The following is a 7013-nucleotide window of genomic DNA, read 5'->3' on the forward strand; positions in this document are numbered from 1 at the left end:
AGCGACCTTTGATACCCTCCTCTTGATTGTGTTTTCGAGAGCTTTCAGATTTGGGTGGCCTCCCCCTCTTTTTAACTTGTATTTCTTTCTCCTTTGATGATGTTACCATCTCAGCTACCCGGGCAACCTTAACCTGTTCAGCCCCATGTTGAGTAGCCTTTTTTGTAACTTCCAAAACGGAAGAAGAAACCCCAACCCTATGATGTTCTTCTGCAGTTACAACAACCAAATTTTCCTCAGGATCAACATTTTTTGTAACCTCAGCTTTTCTTTGTTCCTGCTCCATCTCATCGAAAACCACTTCAGTCTCTGATTCCTCATCCCTGTCCTTTTGAGCCTCCTCATCTAGGCCGTCATCAGAGACATTTTCCGACCCCAAAAGTTCCTCCTGTAACTTATCTTGCACTCCTTTCCCATCCTCCTTTTCCTCACTGCTTTTTGCCAGTAGCTCCGGACCATATAAACTTCCCTGAGTATTGTGAACCTCCTCTGAAAGACAGGCAAATTTATTGTTATTATGGAGATCCCCTTCCGGTTCTCTTGCCTTCCACTGCGTATCTTTCACCTTCTCTTTCCCGTTCTTCCCAGATTCCTGAACTTTCCCAGGATTGTTGCTGACCGCCTTATCCTTTGTAGCAGCGTCTTTAGGACGAGGTGCCCCTTTTCTGCACTTGTCAAGGGAGTGGCCAGTGATTTTGCATTTGGAGCAATAGAGTGGCAGTTGTTCATAGCCAAACTCCACATAAAACGAACCTTCATCGCAATTAACAAGGAGCGTTTCCGGCAAAGGTAGAGAGAGATCAATCTCTATCAGTAATCGAGCAAAATGTCCAAACTCCCCATGTGCCGAAGCCGAGTCAATTTGTAGAGGTAGGCCAATGTGATGTCCGATTCCGGTAATAATTTCCGGGTACCAACATTCCACCGGCAAATAATAGATTCGTACCCACACATGGCATAAAGAGGATATTTTCCGGTAAGGATCAAACATTTTAACCCACTCCCTAATACGTATGGTGCCAGTAGAAAGCTCCCATATTAAATGTTTCTTAGCTTTTGCTTTGTCGTCAACATTGGAGAACTTCAAGGTAAAATATCCTTTCCCCATCGGAATAAGATTCCAACTATGCTGAATATCCCACAGAATTTGAAGTTCCTTTTTCAACTCCAAGTTAGGGCGGGGCTTATCCCCTTTTCGCAGCATCAGGCGTCCGATCAGAGCATGAGAAAACTCAGAAACTTGTTTCTGGTAGATCGCGGAAGGGATGTTAAGGGCAACTTCATCTCCTTTTTTCTCTGGCTTTAGAGCGAAAAATTTGTGTGCAGGGATATGAGGGTTACGTGGCTGACGAGGACCCATGACAGCAGCAAAGGTCGGTTTCGAGACTGGGACCTGCGTGTGTTCAGTATTCATCTCCATGTTGCTATCCGCAGTTTGCGTTACTGGTGCATCAAGAACCCTAGGGAGAATCTTAGGGTTCTCAACAATCTTCTGAATTTTCTGAGTAGGATCAAAGTTGGCGGAGATCTTAGGCATGTTACTAGATGGAGAAGCCATCGAGGAGAGGCCGGAAGCGGAGACCGGAGCAGAAAACGAGAACGGCGGCTGCTAGGGTTTAGCGTTCTCTGGAAGCGTCATTCTCGGCAAACTTTTTTTTGTAAACGTTTAATTGATAGTTGAAATTAATTAGTGAATTTGTAATAAAAAAGAATGAATCATATGATGGGATTTTGCTAGAAAAAAGTATATATAACGTATACTTTATTAAAAGCGACATAATAATAAGAAAATGAAATACTATAGGGTGAGTAATGAGAAAAAATTAAATAAGATAAATCATATGCAGGGATTTTGATCGTAAACCTATATAGCATATTCTTTATTTGAATATAATATAAGCAAGTATTGTAATCGATGTGGTAATAGCAAAATGAACCACAATTGTCTGAGTAACGAAGTCGAAATTATTATATTCAATGAAATCAAATTTAATTGATTAGTTGAAATTATATAACAATATAACAATATACTTAAAGACCATATATTATAATATAGTATTATAGTCGAAATAATTAAACTCAACATTCATCAAGTTTAATTATATAATTGAAATAATAATAAAAATTATATTATTAATTAAACCCGGTATAATAATAAGAAATAATTAAAACTCAATGAAATAAAGTTGAATTAATTAAATGAAATAATGTAGTGACTTTGAAATAAAAATTAATATTCATGAATCATACGATGGAATTTTGCTCGGAGAACTACTATAGTGTGTCTAATGAACTCGTATAACTATACTCAATGTAATCAAGTTGCATAATATAATTGAAATAAATTAGTGTGAATAGCAAAGTAGAAATAAAATTACTCAGTGATTCATACGTAGGGAAATCGTGTGAAAAAACTGTATAACATATATATTTTTTGAATGTGTTACATTTTTTTGTGGAGAATGAGAATATCTAAATTAGTGAAAACAAATCTATTATTTTTAGAAGAATCACCAAATATATTGAAAACAATATATTGAGTAATTTATCAACGGATAATTAGTGGAAACAAATAAAAATAACAAAATTTTAGCAATATAAATATCCAAAATAATAACATTATTTAATATTAGATAAAAATTTATTTTTATCTTATAAAAAAATCTAATTTTCAAAAAATTAAAAAATAATATCCGAAAACAAATCTAGTACTTATTTTTTTAAGGAGAAACACAAAATCAGTTGAAACAAATTAATAAAAAACAAATAAACACAAAATTTAGGAGTAATAATTTTTGAAAAATAAATAAATAATATTAATTTAGAAAAAAAAATTCGGAAACAAATCTAGAATTATTATAACAAGAAACACTAAATTATTGGTAACAAATCAATAATAAAATTTAAAAACAAATAAATCAATAACAAAACCGAAAAAAAAAATATATATTCGAATTATATAATTTATAAAATTTTCTGAAATAAAAACATAAAAATAAGGAAACAAAGTCTTCAAAAATTAAGGAAACAAAATGGAAGATTTTGTGAAAATTAGAAACAAATTAGCCGAAAAAAAAGGAAAGAAAATGGACGAAAAATAAGGAAAGAAAATGGACGAAAAAAATCAAGGGAGAGAGACTAATTTCAGATATATATACATGGAAAAAATCAAGGGATAAAACAGTAAAACCAATAAATCCCTAAAACCGGCCCACTCTCTATCCACCAAAAAAACCGATTTTTTACCAGGTGTTCAGTACACCTGGTGTCCGTTTATCACTACCCTTTATTTATTTATGTGTGTTTTCTTGTCATATTATTTCCAGAATATAATTTTTTTAGAAAATGTTTAGTACTATATATGTTTTCTTGTCTTATAAAACGTCAATTATCTCAAGTGAAAAAAAAAAGTCAATTATCTAAATAAGAATGGATCTCGAATTCTAGAGAACTCATAGGAAATCTGCAAGCTGTAATACTTGCCAAAAAAATTCATTAGAGTGACTAAAAATTAAGACGAAATTTTGCAGTATTAAATAACGAACCAATAAAATCGTTGCAGCACCGAAACAGGAGAATCAACATACCATTTAATGTCTTGTTGAAATGGTCTTGGGGTGAATAGATGCTATTATTCCTTAAGTAAATTTCTAGGAAGTTTGTTAATAATGAATATAAATATTAGGAATTCTACGCGATATTTCGCCAAAATAATTGGAACAGAGTGTTATGCTATTAAAAAGTCCACCAAACGTCGGTACAAATGTTCAATCATATTTTCCCATTTTAGAAAGGCTTAATAGGGTGTTACCGTGTTAGGTCTCCAATTTTCGATACTTTTCATAAAATATTTCAAATTTTCATTTTCTTCAATAAACCTTGAACTTTTAACTTTTTTCATAAAATATTATGTTATAAAAATTCAATGATAAAAAAATAACTTGTCAGCGATAAAATATTTCGGGGACCGCCATTTTGTGGAAAAACAATATCAAGAACCACCATTATTGGAAAAAGTTAAAAGTTCGAAGTTTTTTTTGTCATTTTTCAGTCAATGAATTTTATATAGTGGACATTTCATTGGAAGAGACTGAAAGTTCGGGATCTTTTAGAAGAAAGTGAAAGTTTGGAACATTTTATGGAAAACGCTGAAAGTTTGGACTATAAAACAATAATAACCCTTTTAGAAATGACATAGTGTATTCTCAAAAAAAGAAATGACATAGTAGTAGAGTTGGTGGCTAAATTTCTTAGGTTTGAGTCATATTAATGTCTCTATAGGTCAAAATTTGTCACATTAGTTTTTAAAGTGTAGTTTATCTTTATACTGTGATTTATAAGTTATTTGCATGGGAGCAGGACTTATTCACAGTGCGTTCGAATCTCATCAACACCTTTATAAGTCTAAGTATGTCACACCTTATTTTTGAAGTGCGGTTTGCAAGATATTGCACATGAGCGAGAATTAATTAGTGTGCCTAATCTATTACATACTCTCTCCATCAGCGATATCGTTTCCACATTGTGGATGGTGCGGGTTTTAAGAAAAATGATGAATAGTAGTAAATGGTAGTGGATATTATAGTGAGTGGAGTTTGGGTCCCACTATTATTGTGAGTGGAAGTTTGTGAACCCTACTTCTATAAATGAAAGTGGAAACGATATCGCGGACGGACCGAAATGGCAAATGTGGAAACGATATTGCGGACGGAGGGAGTATAATTTTCGAGAACAATCTCACTTCTGGTTGCAATCCAAACACCCAAACCTTTACTTCTTTGATAAAGGAGTTGTCGTTAAATGGTAAATTCCTTGAGGGTTTTGATGTTTTGGCTCATATGTTTAATGACGGGTAAAGTTACATTTAACACACTCATTCATGGCTTCTATATGAGAGATGTCTTCTCTCTTCTTGGTAAAATGGAGGCGAATGTATCTTGTCTGAATGTAACAACGTATACAACTCTACTAAATGGTTGTGCAAGAATCAGGGATTTGATGTGTGCGTCTGAAGTATGGAACAAGATGGTATCCTTAGCTGTCATCCCAATGTTGTAGCATATACGAGCATGATAGACGCGCTTTGCAGAAACTTAATGTTCGACCAAGCTTATGATCTTCTCGAAACTATAAATGGAGATAAGTGCTCTCCCAACACGGTTACTTTCAATGTTTTCATCAAAGGTTTATGGGCTAAAGGCAAAGTTGATTGGGCTATGGTGTTGTTTGATAAGATGGAGACACATGGCAGCATACCTAATGTGACCACGTACAACGAGCTCTTGGATGGTTTGTTCAAGGCTGGACAAGAAAGATGTTCTTTTCAGCTCGTTTCTACAATGGTAGAACGGGGCATGAAGCTCAATACGGTAACTTATAACACCATTATTTGCGGCTTATGCATGTGTGGGAAGCTTGAGGCAGCGTGGAAGCTCGTCAGAAGGATGGTGGTCGAGGGAGTGAAGTCCAATGATTTTATGTTGAATATTCTCATCCATGGCTACTATAAGCGAGGTATGATCGACTCTGCAACTCTAGTTTTGGAGACGATGAGGAAGATAAGGTTGCATCTAGATATAGGTTGTTATAGTAGCCTTATTTGTGGGGTGAGTGAGCATATTGATTTAGATGCAGCTAGTGTATAAATTGTTAGAATTGAATGATAGGTGATGGAATTTTGCCAAATATTTCACTTCGGAGTTTCTTGATTAGAAACTTGTTCAGTAGGATTGGAATTGTTGACGCAACTCAACATATGAATGATATATTGGCTAGCAATTTACGAAGTTGAAGTGCAATACATAAATTTAAAATTTTCTATTGCCACTTACATCAACTTGGTATTCTTAAGGCAGGACCATAGGACAACCAGTTTTTTTTTTTATGATAAATTACAGAAGTAAATAAAGAAATTCAAAGACCGCGCGACGGAGGACTTGAACCTAGGAGACCAACCTATTTTTTTATATAATCAAAGAATATATGTAGCAGTAAGTATCGTATTTTGAAGGCCTTCTGAAATCAACAAGTTAAGATCTCTATGCTTGGTCTTAGAATTTTGGAGCAATTTAGTGGCAAATATTCTTGCTTCATTTAATTGGTGCTCTCTTGGAAATGACAAATCTGTGGCTTTGTAAACATTGTACATTGCAGTGAATTGCTTACTTTTTTGCATGTGGATATTGGCGAGGATGATGATGGATCCAATCTTGAGATATTTGGTTACGTCAAGTTTTCTGCTCAAGGATATAGATCTTTGTTTGGAATCTCCCTAAGACCTGCTTTTGATGGCAAGACAGACTTCTATGGTTTGACCACAGGTATGAAAGTGGGCTTTATGTCTACAATTGAGAATGGAAAATTGGCCTTTATGCAAGTTTGTGCCATTTTATCTTATTTGATGAGTTTTTGTGGCTCAGAAAACTTTCTAGCATTCTTTATGCTCTGGCATGTATGTGTTATGATTCATTGTTTGATACAATGAGTTGTACCTTTATATTTTTGTTTAAATGTTTATTTTCGGTAGCTTATAATGAAACTAAATTGGGTTGTATTTCCCAGTTCAAGTTGAAGCAATGTGCATTTTAGATCAGGGTGACTACTTTAGTGTAGCTTACTTTATAGATGAGAAATTTAAAGCTAGAAGGCTGTGTTAGGGTAGCTAATTTGTTGACTAGTTATCTTAATGAGGTTTCTGTCATGTTAACCATTATTATGATCATCAAGTACTTGTTCCAAACTCAGACGAGTGGTAGAATTTTCATATTTTTATTCACTAATTTACACTTTGATCTGATATTAGATAAGGTTATGTAGTTTTACTTTTTTCTTCACTTTGTTGTTTGTCTGCTAAAGCTTTCACTTAGTGAATTGAATCAGTCAATCATTATAAGGTAAAATACATTTATTGCTAAAAGCAAAGTACAATCATGGCATTGTTATGCCATAGTTCCTAATGAATCATCTAAGTTTTAGGTGCTCAACTCACATTCATATCTCATACTTGATCTTTT

At 34.0% G+C, this 7013-nt stretch overlaps 1 pseudogene; it reads left to right on the forward strand.

Annotated features, from left to right (window-relative positions):
• Positions 1 to 4566: 4566 nt before the first annotated feature.
• On the forward strand, positions 4567 to 5791 carry LOC131018824 (pentatricopeptide repeat-containing protein At3g48810-like; annotated as a pseudogene).
• Positions 5792 to 7013: the final 1222 nt, after the last annotated feature.

The sequence above is a fragment of the Salvia miltiorrhiza genome, chromosome 3, assembly GCF_028751815.1.
Source record: "Salvia miltiorrhiza cultivar Shanhuang (shh) chromosome 3, IMPLAD_Smil_shh, whole genome shotgun sequence".
Taxonomy (NCBI): Eukaryota; Viridiplantae; Streptophyta; class Magnoliopsida; order Lamiales; family Lamiaceae; genus Salvia; species Salvia miltiorrhiza.